We start from the raw sequence: 16590 nt of genomic DNA, 5'->3' as shown, positions 1-16590 counted from the left end.
AGTCTTGTTTCTGTCCTGTCACAGGCAACTGCATCTCAGAAGTGGTATCCTTTCTGAACAGGACCCATGGAGATGATGTTCTGTTCCAACTGGACCAAAAAATAGGAAATGACACCCAGCTGATTAAGTGGAATTTCAAATCAAAGAATCAACAACTACTGATCATCATGCCAGGGGAGAGCACACCAAGATGGAACAATTCTCAGGAATACAAGGGGAGGATGACTGTCACTAGTGATGGGTCCCTTACATTAAGGAATGTGACCTCTAAAGTCAGTGGATGTTATGAATCTAACATCATATCTACCTCAGGACACATTCATATTCAAAGCTTCAATTTAACAGTCTTTGGTAAATGAACCATTTGCCCCCTTTTGGACCTCACCCTGCTCTCACACACTTGTACACTTTTAAAAGCTTCCTTCCACTCTCCCACCTTCAGACCTCTCCAAAACCTGTCTTCCCCTCTCACTTTACCCCTTAGAAAGGGAAGGAGGGGCAGAGCTGCTCTTTCCTTACACAGGGGAAAGTAGAGGACAGAGAACTGAGGCTGGAAGGCCTGTCCCAAGGTCACACACCCCTGAGCCAGCCCAAAGGAGAGGAGAGGAATGACTGACCTACAGACCTACCTTTCCTGGAGAACCAAGTGAAAGTTACTGAGCTTGTCAGTCACTCAGTCCTTCCTCAGCCCTCCTCCTGGGAATTTCTCTGGTTTTAAGTGCAGTTCCTGAAGACTAAATGTGCCCCTGATATAGGGAAGGAAGAACAATGTCTCTTTCTTTTGGGGATGTCCCTTCTGATGAGAGAGGAGATGTGATATAGGAGGTGAGGAGGTGTACTAGAGGAAGAGGATTAGTGCACATTGGGGGAAGAAGGAAGGCTTTCTGGGGAGAAAATGGGTGAAAATGGAAGGAACTTAGTAAAGACTGGCACTCTAGAAGAGAGACACTCCAGATATTGCCTACTGTCATGTTTTATTCATAGCTTATCAGGTTCTCTCTGCCCTCTGTTCAAACCATCTAGGCCCTTTTCTCTCTTTATGGCCTTTCTTTCCAAACTTCCTCATCCAATGTAAAAACTTCCATATGAAATAGAATCTCTGCTAGTCTCCCTTTCCTATTCCCTTCTTCTTCCCAGTGTCCCTTACTTCACATATTCTTCTTTCTAAGTCTCTCTCCCACTTCCCAAGGACAGACTCATTCTGAACTATCCTGACATACTGTTTCAGAGACTGTGAGTACAAAGTCTAGCATCAGCCCATGGATGTGGTCGTTGGTCTTCATCCCAGTCATGTTTGGTGGATTGGTGGTCCTGGTGTGTGTCTGTCTGAAAAACAAATGGAAGTGCCTTAACAAAATAAAAGGTAACCTCAAGATAAGAGAGATTATGTCTGTGCTAGGACAATGGGGCTTGGGCAGAGATTGGCATTGGTTTTAGTTTTTGGAAGAGAGAGGGGAGAGATGGGCCCTGAATCCTGCATATTCTCATCAGTGGCCTAGCTTCATGGGAGGGATGTGCCCAGCCTGTTCTTTGACACCTCTCTTCTCATATCCAAGCATAGACAGAAGAAGAAGTAGAATACCACCAGTACCAAACCCTAGGGAGGAGAGAAGAGTAGAAAAGGTAAGTGCAAGTGTCCAGATGGCTTATCAGATCAAGAAACACAGACTGAGGACACTTGGGTAACACAGCTCCTTGCTAGCCTTTATAGATAGACATAGGCATAGATATAGATATAAATAGAGAGCAAAGGCAAGAATGAGGCCTGTCAGGGCTAGGCAGAGAGAAGAAGATCATCTTGCCCTGTGGACATAGTTTTATTCCTTTGATTCCTTGCCCTGGTGACCAGGAAGTCAAAATAAGGGAGCAGAATCAAACTTGGTATAAAGAATGACTCTGTTACAAAGTGATTGGCAACTGGGTCAAGAAATCTGTGGGGCTGCTAGGTGGAGGAGTGAATTGGGTGCCAGCCCTGGAGTCAGGAGGACCTGAGTTAAAATCTGGCCTCAGACACTTAACACTTACTAGCACTGTGACCTTGGGCAAGTCACTTAATTTCAATTGCCCTGCCTTCCCCCTCCAAAATGCAAAAGAAAAGAAAAAGAAACCTTCTCCATACGAAGCGCCCATTCTAACCAAGGCTGGAAAAACATGTATTCCTCCTTCTTGGCAAAAACCCATTAGGGTTTATTCCTCTAATATCATCCTTAGGTGTCTGAAGGCTCTCTTGCCTTTCAAAAGAGCTGGGCTGTGGTAAAGGGTCTCTGAGTTGAAAGCTCAAAGAGCAATCTTGGCAGAATCCAGTCCTCCTCCTGTGAAAAAGTGGCAGAAGATCAGCTGAAGATCCCAGCTTGGGCCTGGAGCTGAAAGCAGATGGGAGCCTCAGATCCCAAAGCTAACTCCTGGTAGAAGTGCAGAAGGCAAAGGGCTACCTTAGTAGCACCTTGAGATCTTTTACAGCAAAGAGAGTGGTTTTCTGGCAGGTGTACGATTTTGATTAATGGCTTGACAGAATATGATGGTCATTTATATAGAACTTTCTTTCCAATAGAGACTTGCCAGCTACAACCACACGGGACAATGAAGGAGTGATGCTGGCCAGAGTCTGCACACCACAGGAGAGCAGTCCAAAAGGAAGCAGCCCAGCAACATGGAGCAAAGACATTTCCCTGGACACTGCTGGAAACCTGAGCACAGATGCCCCCTTTTGTGTGCTTCTCCATAAGGCCCAGGCTGCCCAGTGATGACAAATATTGATGGTTTCCCCGGGGAAACCCCTAATCTCATTCATTCCATTCCAGACGGGCTGACCTCTGGATTGTAAAGGAAGAATTCTTGACCAGACCAGAGAGAGGGTAAAAATGGACATTTTTAATATTTAAAAATTCCCCTTTTTTGAATCAACAAAAACCACAGAGATAAAATTAGAAGGAAATTCAGTAGCTAGGGAAAGTCTTTATATCATGTTCTTTCCCTGATAAAAAATATTATTACTAACATCTATTGGTAAGTGATTTAAATTTATATAAACAGGGGTGGCTAAGTGGCGAAGTGAGTAAAGCGTCCACTCCTGAGTAAGGAGGACCCGAGTTTGGTTCAGGCCTCAGACACTTAATACCCACACACACACAAAAAAAACTAGCCAAGTAACCTTGAGCAAGTTACTTAACCCCAGTTGCCCTCCAAAAGGCAAATATATATATATATATATATATATATATATAAATGAATGGATGGATTGATAAATTTTTAAAAATCAATCCCAAAAAAGAAAAAAAAGAACAAAGAAAAGTGAACAGCAGAAAACGAATAAAAACTTACAAGAAAGTGAAGATGGACACTTCTCAGCACAATGTGTATTATGTATCAGAGGCTTTCTTGAAATGAAAGTTTTTTGTTACATGTTCCAATATTAAAGTTTATGACATATTGTTATTTGCTAAAATTTTTATTAAATTATTTATTTTTAGTCTTCAACATTCAATTCGATAAGTTTAAATTTTCTCCCCTTCAATCCCCAAGATGGCTTGCAATCTCATATGGACTCTACACATATATTCCTATTAAGCACATTTTCATATTAGTCATGTTGGATAGAAGAATTATAAAGAAGGGGAAAAACCATGAGAAAAAAAAAAACAAAATAGAACAAAACCCAAAATAAAGTATTCTGCTTCATTCTGTTTTCCAACTCCATAGTTCTTTCTCTGCATGTTCCTGGCTTATGATATGTTTCTGTTCCTTTTCTCTATTCTGTATTTGTATTCTGGCCTCTGAGACTAAAATGAAAATTTTTAAATGGTAAAATAAAAAAAAATAAAAAATTTTAAAGTCAGAAAATGACATTTGTTGGAGGGGCTATGGAAAAAAAACTGATAAACAAATACATTTCTGGTCACAGCCAACTTGGGAATCTCTCCTGTTCTTTTGTGTTACGAGGCATCTAATTGGGCTTTTTTTTTTTTAATGAAAGAAAAGGTAGGTGGGAGTGAGAGGCAAGGTAGATGAGAATGCCACATCAAAAAAAGAAAACAGAAAGGAAGGAAAAAAGAAATAACAAGAGGGTCATAGAAATGTTTTCTTTTGTTTTCTTTAGTGCAAGGAAGAATATAGGAAGTCAGAGGGAAGAGCAGATGAGCAGAATGCCTTTGAAAGTTACATTTTGAAGTTATGACATATAATTAATAAGAAAGACAAACTACGCATAATAGAGTTTCTCAGCTTTGTGTACAATCTTCTTTCCTATTAATAAATAAATACCATTTCTTAAAGTAGAAAGATCATTAAAAAATAGGAAGTGTGTATTTAGAGCCCAGTCTTCCCATGTATCCTGATTGTACCAGGCAGCTCACTGTCTTGGGTTAACCACCAGGTCTAGTTGTTGTTATTAGGGATATTTCCTTTTATTTTTCTCCCCCCTTAATAGTATTTTATTTTTTCCAATTACATGTAATGAAAGTTTTCAACACTCACTTTTATAAGATTTTGAGGTTCAGATTTTTTTCTCCCTGCCGTTCCCCATTCTCCAGACTGGAAGCAATCTGACAGAGGTATACATGTACAGTCATATTAAACATATTTTGACACTAGTCATGTTTTAAAAGAAGAATCAAAACAAAAGGGAAAAACCACAAGAAAGAAAAAAGAGAGAGAAAATAGTATGCTTTGCTCTTCATTCAGACTCATAGTTCTTTCTCTGATGCAGGTTATTAGCTACATTCTCAAAGAATATCCAGGAATCATCACAGATGATCTTGAATCCTGTATGTTGCTGCCAAGAAGTTTATTGTCTACCACTGGGGGGGAAGGGGGGGGAATACAGTATGTACATAGATGACATGAAGGGCATACAAAGTTCCACAAAGTTATTTCAAGTAATAGAGAACACTAATAATGGTGGAATGCAGGAAAGGCCTAAGATAGGAGGGGATCCCTGACGTTTGCTTTGAAAGACACTAGGGATTCTCAGAGGGAGAGACTAGGGGTGTTGGCATTCCAGTTCTGGGGTCCAACCTGGACACGTCTACAGACACAGGTGATTATATAATAATCATTATTATATTATTATTATATCTTTAATATTTTATATTAAATATTTATATTAATATAATTATATATATTATATAATAATCATTATATAATAATTCCCCGTATTATGTATGGGGAATATCTAGCAGGTCCATTAGAGCAAATCCATGAGAAGGACTAATATCTGGAAAGCTGTGGAAGCTAGACTGTGGAAGGTCTTAAATACCAGGCTAGGATTCTGTAACTTTCTCAGAGGTAATAGGAAACCATTAATACTTTTGAATAGAAAGCTGTAGGGGTACGAGAAAAGTCCCATCATAACAGGAAGGAATTCAGATTCCAAAGAAAGAAGATGATTATGCCAGAGTAGTATATGCATGTATGTGTGTTAACATTTGTGTATATATAAGCACATACATATATACACATATATATTACAGTTATAGGGTTAATTGGGTTATAAAATGGGAAATTACTCATGAGACCAGCCCTGTGGCAGTGACAGGACAGAGTGGGGGCTCCCTGCACCAACCCTAGGCCAGGTCAGATTATCACATAGAAACAGAAAAAACAAAGTTCAGTGTAGGGGATGGCGCAGAGTCACTTTCAAGTGTTCCCATGGGACAGCTGGATCTCCTGTTGCTGTTCACCTTGACTTCAGGTAGTTTACATATTCTGTGAGACTCAAGGTCTTGGTCCTGGCCTGTCTACCACCACACCCTCCACCTTTCCTGACCTGCTCATACATTCTTTAAGACATAATTTTCTACAAAGTTCCCAAAGGGGAGGACAAGTGGCTTTGTTAGCATGAAGGTGACAGAGGACCCCAAACCTAAATTACATTGAAGACATAATCCTCAGCAGCAATACAAGAAAAACCAAGGAAATAATGTAACCAATAGGAAAATAAACACAATTGTTACAATTTCCATCCATTGCACCCCTAATGAGGAGATGAAAGAATTTATAGCAGGACTGGGGAACCTGTGGCCTCCAGCCCACTTTCGGCCCTCTAAGTCCTCAGTTATGGCCTTTGACTGAATCTAAACTTCACAAAGCAAATCCCCTTAATGAAAGGACTTGTTCTGTAAAACTTGGACTCTGTCAAAAGACAGCAACCAAGGACCTAAAAGGCCCCATGTGACCTCCAGACTGCAGGTTCCTCACCCTTGATCTACGATCAGATGGTGGTTCTAGGGAATTAATTTGGGGTTTCATGTGTTGCAGTAATTTGGTGTTATTGGATTCAGTAAGGAGAAGGGCACAGCAGGAGATTTGTATCCCAGCACAGATTCCACCTTGGGCAGTGGTCAAGATGTCTAGTGTCATTCTGTTTTGCAGTATCATTTTACCCATTTGTCTTGTTATAATATTAACACTGTTAATATTATATACATTATATATAATAATAATAATATATTATAATATTATTAACCTGTGCCTCAACACTGTAATTATGTGCAATTTGTACAAAATGTGTAAAGACTTCTACTTCAGTCTTTGTAAATTCTAATCCAATACCATATAATCAATAACATACAATATATAAGAAGGCAGTAATTATCAAAATTATCTGATACTGGTTATGAATTATAAAGGCAAATCAGTGGAACAGAGTACACCTACAATTTACTGCAGCAAATGACTATAGTAACCTTGAGTCTCAGAAGTGTAAGGCTTGCCTTTCAGTTGGGGAATAGCTAAACAAGTTGTGGTATGTGATTGTGGTGGAACACTACTGTGCTCTGAGAAATGATGAACTTGATGGTTTCAGAAAAACATGTATAGACTTGCATGAAAGAACAAGAGTAAAATCGGTAGAACCAAGAGAACACTGTATACAGTAACTCCAATAGTGTTTGAAGAACAACTTTGAGTGACTAATTTATTTTGACTATCATCCTCAAATTAACTATAAAGGACCCATGAAGAAAGATGCTATCTAATGCTATCTGCATCCAGAGAAAGAACTGACAAATAGAAGTATGAGAATGGTTTTAAGTATATACACACATTACATGTCTTATATGTAATATATGGCATATGTGTTATACATACCAATATTTGTGTGAAGGGTAGCCAACTCTAGGATGGGGGGAGGAAGAAAAAAAAAGAAAGTTCCATGATTATGATATATTTATAAGGAATAACAAGTTGTACATAATAGATTTTCAGTTTCATATACAATCATCTTTTTTCTACTATGTAATAGGAAAGCTTGTTTTATTTTTTTAATTAAAAAAAGAAAAAAAGGGGTGGGAAAGGAGGGAGGGGAAAAAGGCTAATCTATTTAGAAATGAAACAGCACTGGCAAAAATTCCATCTCTGACTTCATGGTATATAAGCAAGACAAATCTCTTAACCTATCTAAACCACTGTTTCCTTATATGTAAAATGGTCTCCCTCTGCATCCTGGGCCATCTCCACTCATCCTGATCTATATCTGGCCACTGGACCCAGATAGCTCTGGAAGAGAAATGGAGACTGGTGACTTTGCATAGTGCTCCCTCACTTAAATCCAATTCAACTGCAAGTCATAGCATCATCTTCCTGATGTCATTGCCCTCTTCAAGATTGAAGGAGAAATCACACAAAAAGGAGATTTAGAAACTACTTCTTGATGGCTATCAGTGAAACCTAAGAGTTGTTTTAATGTTAATTTTTTTTTTGAAATTTTGGTTTGCAACATTCTTCTATGTGGTTTTTGATAACTTTGATTTCTTCTTTTGAAAACTATTCATCCATCTTATCTATAGGAACCTGGATCTTGTCTATATAAATGTATATTAATGCGCCATATATATTTCAAATTAAACTTCTATCAGATATATGACCACCACTTTCTACTACATTACTACACATACTGCCACCTACACTAGTGTAAGTCACTGTGGGAAAAACAAGAAGTGTGGACACAAGGGGAGGAATGAATGACTCTACAGCCCTTCAGACAGGGATAGAGAGACATAAGAGGTAAAAAGAGAGCAGTATTCACAGTAAGGCTGAGGGCAGGAAGGTGCCCTGCTAAGGAAGAGGGGAGGCATTAGTGCCATTTGGCACTACATCTATCAGGGTCCTTGCAAGCATTCCATGGGCTCTGGGCCTAGCGTGGGAGCAAAGAGTGCAGTCCTTTCCTTGGCACCAGCTCTGCTTTTCAGTAGCAAGCGGTATTTTAGGTATGCTCACTTGAAGATTATATTTATGTGAGATCATAGGACCATAAATCTAGACCATTAAAAGTCCTCAGACTGGGGTGGCCAGGTAGCACAGTGAGTAAGAGCACCAACCCCAGAGTCGGGATGACCTGGGGATCAAATCCGGGCTCAGACACTTAGCACCCACCCAGAAACACCTGGCCATGTAACCTTGAGCAAGTTACTTAAGCCCAATTGCTTTAAAAAAAAAAAAGTCCTCAGACCTCAGATAACAGTTAGTACAACTTCCACATATTACAGATAAAGAGACTGAAATCCATTAAGGGACTCATGCATGGTCACAGAGGTACTAAGTGGAAGACCCATCCTAGACCCAGGCCCAGCTGCTCCTTCCGCTGCTTCACCATGCTTCCAACAAATTACAGAGGGATGAATGTGGAGGTAATTTTAGAAGTAAAAAATATGTAATAGAAAGAGTGAATCACAGAGACATCTCAAAGAACTAGGGAACAAACTTTCCTTAGAAAAATTTGTCAATCTACTCAAACCCCTAATGCATTCAGCACAAGAAGGGAAGCAGTTGAGTGTGGGGGAAATCTTGATATCAGATTTCTCTGATAAAGGTTTGGTATCCAAGACATATAAACCATTAACATATGTGTGTATATTATACATATATGTATACATATAATTTATACATATATTTTTTGTTTGCTATTGTTGTTCAGTCGTGTTAGACTCTACATGACCCCATGAATGGGGTTTTCTTACCAAAGATACTGTAGTGGTTTCACTTTTCCTTCTCCAGTGTGTCCCCATTTTACAGAGGAGGAACTGAGGCAAATGGGAGTTAAGTGACTTGCCCAGGGTCACACAGCTATAACGTGTCTGAGGCCAGATTTAACTTCAGATCTTCTGGAATGCAGGCCAGTGCTCTATCCACTGCACCACCAGCTGCCTATATACATACATGCATAGGTAGACACATACATACATACATGTATGTATTTGATAGCTCCTTCTATCCATGTGTGTATGTACACACATATATGTTGTATATGCATGTGTATGTATACATATATATACACACATACATATGTCCCAAAACCATTCCCAATTGACTATTGGTCAAAGGATATGAATAAACTATTCCCAAAAGAAAAACTGCAAAGTATTAACAACTATAAGAAAGAATGCTCCAAATCACTAATAAGAGAAATGCAAATCAAACAGTAATTGTTAGCATTAATATCACACTTTAAGGAAGATAGGCAGTGCAGTGGAAAGAAGCTAGGTCTGGAGTAAGAAGACCTGAGTCTAGATGTTGTAGGCATACGGATATTCACAGTGCCCAAGCTATGATTATGCCAACATAATTCTGAAACACGCAATATAATAGACTCTACACATGGAAAACAGAACCAAAACATTTATTCAAACTCCAGAAATCTATCATAGCAACAAAGAAATCTATATCCAATAACAATGCAGGGGATACCACCATACCCAAATCTTCCCCCTGCTAGTGCCTTCCCACAAATACTCACAGCTCACTGTCTGCTTCCTTTATCTCTGTCTCTGTCTGTCTCTCTGTTCTCTCTCTCTCCGGTGCTCTCGAGGCTCCACACCCTCCAGCAGAACGGAGAATGAGTTACTGCAAAACAGGAAGGGGAGGGGGAGGAGTCTGGCCATCACGGGCAGGTTCCCACTACAAACCTGGAGGGAACAGTCCCACTTGTAAGGTGAAACGTGCCTCAGTGGACGTGCGTCCAGCAGGAATAGCAAGGCAGATCCATACTTTTCAGTGGACAACAAAGCACTTTCTTGTAAGCAGCAGGAAGCTGGACCCAGCTGGGGGGAGGGAAGTAGGAGGAGGATCGTGGGCATCACCAGACCGTTTCAAAGACATTCTTCTGTCAGGAAGGAGTGGGACTTTTAATTGCTGCTGAGTCTGAGGTGAGACGTCCAAGAGGATTGCTGGGGGTACTTGAGTGAGTACAACCCGAGCAATGAGCAGGCTGGATGGGATCCCACTTCCCGTCCGCTTGGGGCGGGGGTGGTGCTGGCGGGATGGTGGGGGTCGGGGTGGCGGATGGGGGTGGGGGCATAGAGGCGACCGGCGCAAGGAGAAAGCGCTTGTCGGCACAGCAGCCCGTGGCCGCGCCAGCCAGAGGGGTAGCAGCCACGGCCGCCCTCTAGCACTCCCGGTACTGAGCAGAAGCCCAGGCGCCCGGATTCTCCAGGAGGGAGAATGTCACCACATAATGTCACCCAGAAATCCGCGGGTATCGGAAGCTAAGCACGGTCGGACCTGCTTAGTTCTCGTGTGGAAGACCGCCTGGCAATACCGGCTGCTGTCGGCTTTTGCCTTTTTCTGCGATCTCCGCTGAGCACAGGCACAAAGAGCGGTGCAGTCCGGAGACAGACACCCCAGACAAGTGGAGGGGAGCTCTGGAGCCTCCTGCCCTTGCGCTCCAAGCGCCGAGCCTGGGGCTCTGGGGGACCGAGTGCCCTGGAGCAGGCCTAGGGAAGTTCACTGGAAGGAGGAGGGTTTGGGAAGCTCTCCCAGGACTTTCCCGAATTCTCTTCTATGATCTGTAAAAACAACCCTGAGAGGGAGCTGCTATGTCCATTCTACAAGTGAGGGAACTGTCGGCGTCACACACCTTCTGGGTGTCTGATGTAAGATTTCAACCCCAGTGTTCCTCACTCGGGACTGGGTGCTCCCTTCAATGCCACTAGCAATTGTCTTGGGAATGGAGGGAACTAGGAGCATGATTAGTGTGGCTATAGGCTATATACATGACAAGATGCTAGAGAAAAGTGCCGGTTGGTGGCTGGATTTTGAAGCAGGGGACTGGCCAGATAGTGAATGAGCTGAGTCTGCTCTCTCATCCACCCACCCATCTTGACAGTTCAGTCCCTAGACTGAGTTCTAAAACTGAGATTTACTTGGGGGAAGAGGGAGCTTAGAAACAAGGTCTCTGGGGAAAAGGGGAAGATTCCAGGGGGAGGGAGGAAGAGGGAGAACCCATTGTCAGAGCAGTGAATAGGGCGTCCCTAGCTCCCAGTGGATTCCTGGGCTGGATGTAAAGCATAGACTGGGCTCAGAGGAGACAGCAGTCACTATTTAGTTTGGAGTGTGTGGTTGAAAGAGTGGTATTGTATGTAAAGCTGTATGCACATGCAGGGAGCACCTTTGCAGGAGGCTGTATGTAACTGTTCTAGGCAGGTACACAGACTGGAGAGATCAGGTGCAAGCAAGATAAAAGGCCTTCGAGGAAAAAGCTGAACCATTCACTGAGGAGGTTTCCCTGAGCACACTGGCTAGAGCACTGTTTGATTTAATGGATCAGAGATTCCTGTCTGGATTCCTCTTTACCTGGGTCCTGGTGAATGTTCTCAGTCATGTCAGAGGTGAGTGATTGCATTCAGCTGGTCCTGCCCACACTCTGAGCCTCTGAGGTGGAATTCACAAAGTTTGAGGGAGTGGTTTGAAGGGGGGAGGGGAGGTGGAAAAGAAGGCAGGGGGTAAGAGCAAGTACCTGTGACATAGAAAGAACAAGGACAGCAAGGGAGAAAGAAAAAGGGAATCCATGAAGGGTATAAGGTCAGGAAACTGCTGGTCACCCTCAGTCCTCACAGATGAGAGCCCAGCTCTGGGGGTCTGAGGACCCAAGACTTGAGGACAGCTAGAGGAGATGAGGCCAGAGTGGGCAGGCCTCCAGTGAGCCATGTCACCAGCCCTGCTGGACAGAAACTGTCCTTCCAGCTGAGGTGCCTTCTTGGTGTAGCTTTCACAAGCACCAGTGCTCAGTTCTTTTTTAGCCCCCTGCTTGTGTCAGGGAGAGGCTGGGCTGGGGCAACAGAGGAAGGCATGGCTTTTCAATGTGCCACCATCTGGTGACTTTCCTCCCTTTATTAATGTGGCCCCCTGGCCACATTGCAGGGATGAACTTCTGAAGGAGCCCTGGCCCCTGAGCCTTGGCCCTGCAAGCTTGGAAGCAGGATTTATAACAGGGACTGAGGGAGGGGGCTGGGTAGGGAAGAGCCAGAGGAGAGAACCTTAGGCTTGAGAGATGGAGGCAACATTAGAAGTCAATGAGTCCAACCCAGACCTGAAAAAGGAATCCTGCCATGATCCAGCTGACCAGCCTTCATTTAGCCTTGGCTCCAAGGCCTACAGTGAGAAGGAGCCCATTCCTGCCTCCTGAGATGACCCATTCTACAACTAGCTGCCCCTAAGAATTAGGACTTTTTTTTTCATTACATAAACTTGCATTTGTTCCTCCACCCATCTACCCATCACTCCTGGTTCAAGCCTCTAGGGCCAAAAATAACAAGTTCTAAGAGCACATTATAATCTGGAGAATTCTATATCTATGAAGACAGATTTGTCTATATGTGTATTATTCAATATATGATTAATATATATAAATGTGGGTTTATGTGAGTGTATGTTTGTATAGGGTGTTCCCAAAACACTACTAATGGCATATTAGAGGTAGAAAGAGAAAGGGAGATATGTATGTTTATGAGTGTGCTTAAAATATGTTGTTATACACATATATAATTATGCACACATGTATGTTGATATCAGGTAAGCTGAAAAAAAAACAGTTAGATGGTGGGGCACCTGTTGAAAGACACAAGTTATAGATAACTCTTAAGGCTTCAGTTCCTGTTTACTGGGCATAATATTGGTATCTTTGGCAGAAATAGCAAAGTTTGAGGGAGGAGAAGCCTGGGATGGGCTGGGAATTAGCCTTCTCTTGGGCATACTTGAGAAAATGAAGGCCATTCAGGCCTTCTCCAAACCTACATTTCCTTTCTCCATTCTCTCTAAGTAAAGTCTCTTTTGTTCCTCTTCCCTGCCCAGGAGTAACTGCCAATGGCACAGGTATTTGCATCTCTGCAGGTAAGGGGGTTCTACCTGAACGGGATATGAGGAGGATCCATCTTCTTTCACAGAGGCACAAGCATAGGAACTGAGATGTGAAAGACTAAAAAAAGGACTCAAGTTAGAGTCACAGGACTTGAGTTCAAATCCTGCCTCCAATGATTTTGACCTGTATGACTTTTGGGTCGAGCTCCCTCGGCCTCCAGTTCCTTATCTATAAAATGAAGGAACTGAACTCGATATCCTCTAGTATCCCTTCTGGATGTAAATGAATGATGCTATGACCTGGCCTTTTAAGTCAATGTTCTTTCCATTACTGAGATATTATGCCAGCTTAACCTGTGCTATCATGGTAGTTTAACTACTTCTGAAACAAGCATTTATTAAGCACCTACTGTATGCAGGCACTGTGCTAAATGCTTACAAATGGTATCTAAACTGATCCTCCCACCAACCCTGTGAAGTAGATGCTCTTATGATCCCCATTTTGCAATTAAGGAAACAGAGGCAGATAGAGGTTAAGTGATTTAGCCAGGTCACACACCCAGGAAGTCACCAAAGCTAGATTTGACCTCAAAGTCTTCCTGACTCTCTATCCACCTAGTTAGCTATACTGTCTGTGTGACCTAAAACAAGTCACATAACCTGCCAGTGTTCTCCCCTCCCTATCTTAATCCAGGAAATACTCCTTGACCCTGTCCTAGGCTTCTGCCTGGCATCCTAGCCCAAGCTGGAAGGGAACTTACAGGGGGGTCACCTAGCTCACTTGCTTCATTTTATTTTTTCTTTTTCTTTATTTTTTTTCATTTTTAAAATGCTTTATTAACTTCTGATTTACATAATTCATTTCCACCAGATTTTGAGTTGCAAATTTTCTCTCCATTTTTTCCCTACCCACAGCCCCAAAATAGCAGTCTCACAGGATATCCCCTCCTCCAATCTGCTCTCTCCCATATCTTCTCCCATACCCCCTTTGACTTTTCCAGTAGGGCATGGTGGATGTCTATGCCCCAGTGCCTGTATATCTTATTTCCCAATTACATGTAAAATAGTATTAATAATAATAAATATATATATTTTAAAATATTTGATTTCAAAACTTTGAATTCCAGATTCATTCCCTTCCTTCCTTGTCACCCACCCTTACTGGGAAGATAAGCAGTTCAGTATAGGTTGTACACGTGAAGCTAATGCAAAACATTAACATGGTAGATATATTGTAAAAGACTGACAAAAGACTGAGGCAAATATAGCCTCCCTCCTATCCCACCTCCCACTTGTTCTATTCTTTACTTTGATTGCCTCCCTTTTCAAAAGTGGTTGCTTCCAACTTCACTCCCCCCCGCCTGCCCTCCCTTCTATCATCTCCCCTCTGATTTCCTTCCCCCCTACTCTCCTATAGGGTGAGATACCCTATTTAGTGTGTATTTCATTCCCTCCCTGAGCCAAATTCAATGGAAATAAGGTTGACCCTTTTGCCTTCCTGTTCTTCCCCTCCATTGTAACCATCTTCCCTTGTCTCTTCTATATGATAGTTTACCCCATTCTGTCGCTCCCCAGCTCCTCTCATTATAATCCTCTCACCTCTTAATTTCACCTTCTAAGTATCATCCATTCCTATTAAATTGGTCCTGTGCCTTCTATCTATATATACCTATAAACATATATACACACATTCACATATGTATTCATATGCCAGTATAGCCTCTGATACACACACACACACACATATGTATTTCGATTCCCATCAACTATTTTCATACTGAGAAAAGTTTCATCACTTAAAATTATTGTCTTTCCATGTAGGAATGTTAATAGTTCAACTTTGATAAGTTTCTTATGATTTCTTTTCCCTGTTTACCTTCTCATGCTTCTCTTGCTTCTTGTATCTGAATGTCAAATTTTCTATTCAACTCTGATTTTTTCATCAAGAATGCTTGAAAGTTCTCTACTCCACTGAATGACCATATTTTCCCCTGAAACATGATACTCAGTTTTGCTGAGTGATTCTTGGTTTTAATCCTAGCTCCTTTGACCTCCAGAATATCATATTCTAAGCCCTTCGATCGCTCAGTGTAGAAGCTGCCAGATCCTGAGTTATCCTGATTGGGTTTTCACAATATTCAAATTGTTTCTTCCTGGCTGCTTGTAATATTCTCTTCTTGATCTGGGAATTTCAAAACCTTGCTATAATATTCCTAGGAGTTTTCGTTTGGGGATCTTTTTCAGGAGGTGATCAGTGGATTCTTTCAACCTCGATTTTGCCCTTTGGTTCCAAAACATCAGGGCAGTTTGCATTCAGAATTTCTTGGAGGATGATTTCTAGGTTCTTTCTTTGATCATGGCTTTCAGGTAGTCCAATAATTTTTAAATTCTCTCTCCTGGATCTATTTTCCAGGTCAGTGGTTTTTCCCATGAGATAGTTCACATTGCCTTCTATTCTTTCATTTGGTTGGATCTGTTTAACAGCATCTTGATTTCTCATGAAGTCATTACCTTCCATTTGCTCCAATCTAATTCTGAAGCAATGATTCTCCTCATTGAGGTTTTGAGATTCTTTTTCCATCTGGCAAATTTGGTTTTTAAGGCATTCTTCTCCTCATTACCTTTTTGAGCCTCTTTTGCCATTTGAATTAGTCTATTTTTAAGGTGTGATTTTCCTCAGTCAGGCTGTTGATTCTCATTTAGTAATTTTCTTGCATCGTTCTCATTTCTCTTCCCTATTTTTCCTCCACTTCTCTTATCTGCTTCTTAAGGTTCTCTATGGCCTGAAACCAGCTCGTATTTTCCTTTGAAGCTTTTGGTGCAGGAGTTCTGACTTCACTGTTTTCCTGCTTTGCTCCTTTTTGTCCCCAAAATAGAAGTCTAATGTTTGATTCTTCTGTTTGCTTTGCTTCCTTTGCTTGCTCATGTTGCCACTCAATTACTTGACTTTGGGGTTTTTACCACAGTAGGACTCTGCTACCAGACAGGGGAGCTTTGTACCAAAAGCTGGGTATTTCTCAGCTACCAGAAGTATTAGTTGGGTGCCCTCTTTGAAGCCTCCACAAGCTCTGTCAAGCTGGTCACATACCACAGGACCTCCACCCTACACCTCAATCCAGATCTAAGCAGGTTAAAGCAAGAGCTATTACCCCTCAGACTGGTGACTTGGTTCCCCTGCACTCTGCAGGCCAGGAGCTGAAGCTGCTACATGGCGGCAGCTGTGCCAGCCCTCAGCAGCTTCTCGCCCCAGGGGCAAAAGCCAACACACTCCCAACTACTGGGTCCCAAAGTCCACCCTGCCCTGACCTCTCACTTTGTCCTTAGCATCTATGTGTTGATAATTCTGGATTGCCACAGCTATTAGTGATCTGGAGTCCTTCCAGGCAGCAGGGCTAAAAGCTCGGTGTGGAGCTGGGCTCAGCTCCCTTAGCGCTGTGCTGGACGATTACTGCAGGCCTGCCAGTCTGTCCTCAGAAGAAGGTTAGCTTCTCTGTGTCATTTTGTGGGTTCTCTAGCTCTCAA

General features: G+C 42.1%; 2 long non-coding RNA genes across 2 annotated transcripts; one reads left to right on the top strand and one right to left on the bottom strand.

Annotated features, from left to right (window-relative positions):
• The first annotated feature begins 214 nt into the window (after nt 1–214).
• Nucleotides 215–1327, top strand: LOC138141961 (uncharacterized). The gene is made up of 2 exons (XR_011163318.1): nt 215–351; nt 1229–1327. It is a non-coding gene; the product is annotated as an uncharacterized lncRNA (long non-coding RNA).
• On the bottom strand, nt 956–10168 carry LOC138141959 (uncharacterized). Its single transcript, XR_011163306.1, has 4 exons — nt 9731–10168; nt 7087–7113; nt 4474–4541; nt 956–1326 (listed from the first exon to the last, which is right to left on the bottom strand). It is a non-coding gene; the product is annotated as an uncharacterized lncRNA (long non-coding RNA).
• Between the last annotated feature and the right edge of the window lie 6422 nt (nt 10169–16590).

Source organism: Petaurus breviceps, unplaced genomic scaffold (genome assembly GCF_028583685.1).
Source record: "Petaurus breviceps papuanus isolate PSGF00001 unplaced genomic scaffold, PetGlider_PUasm1.0 90510, whole genome shotgun sequence".
NCBI lineage: Eukaryota > Metazoa > Chordata > Mammalia > Diprotodontia > Petauridae > Petaurus > Petaurus breviceps.
The sequence above is the reverse complement of the archived record's forward strand: the minus strand, read 5'-3'. Positions and strand labels throughout refer to the sequence as shown.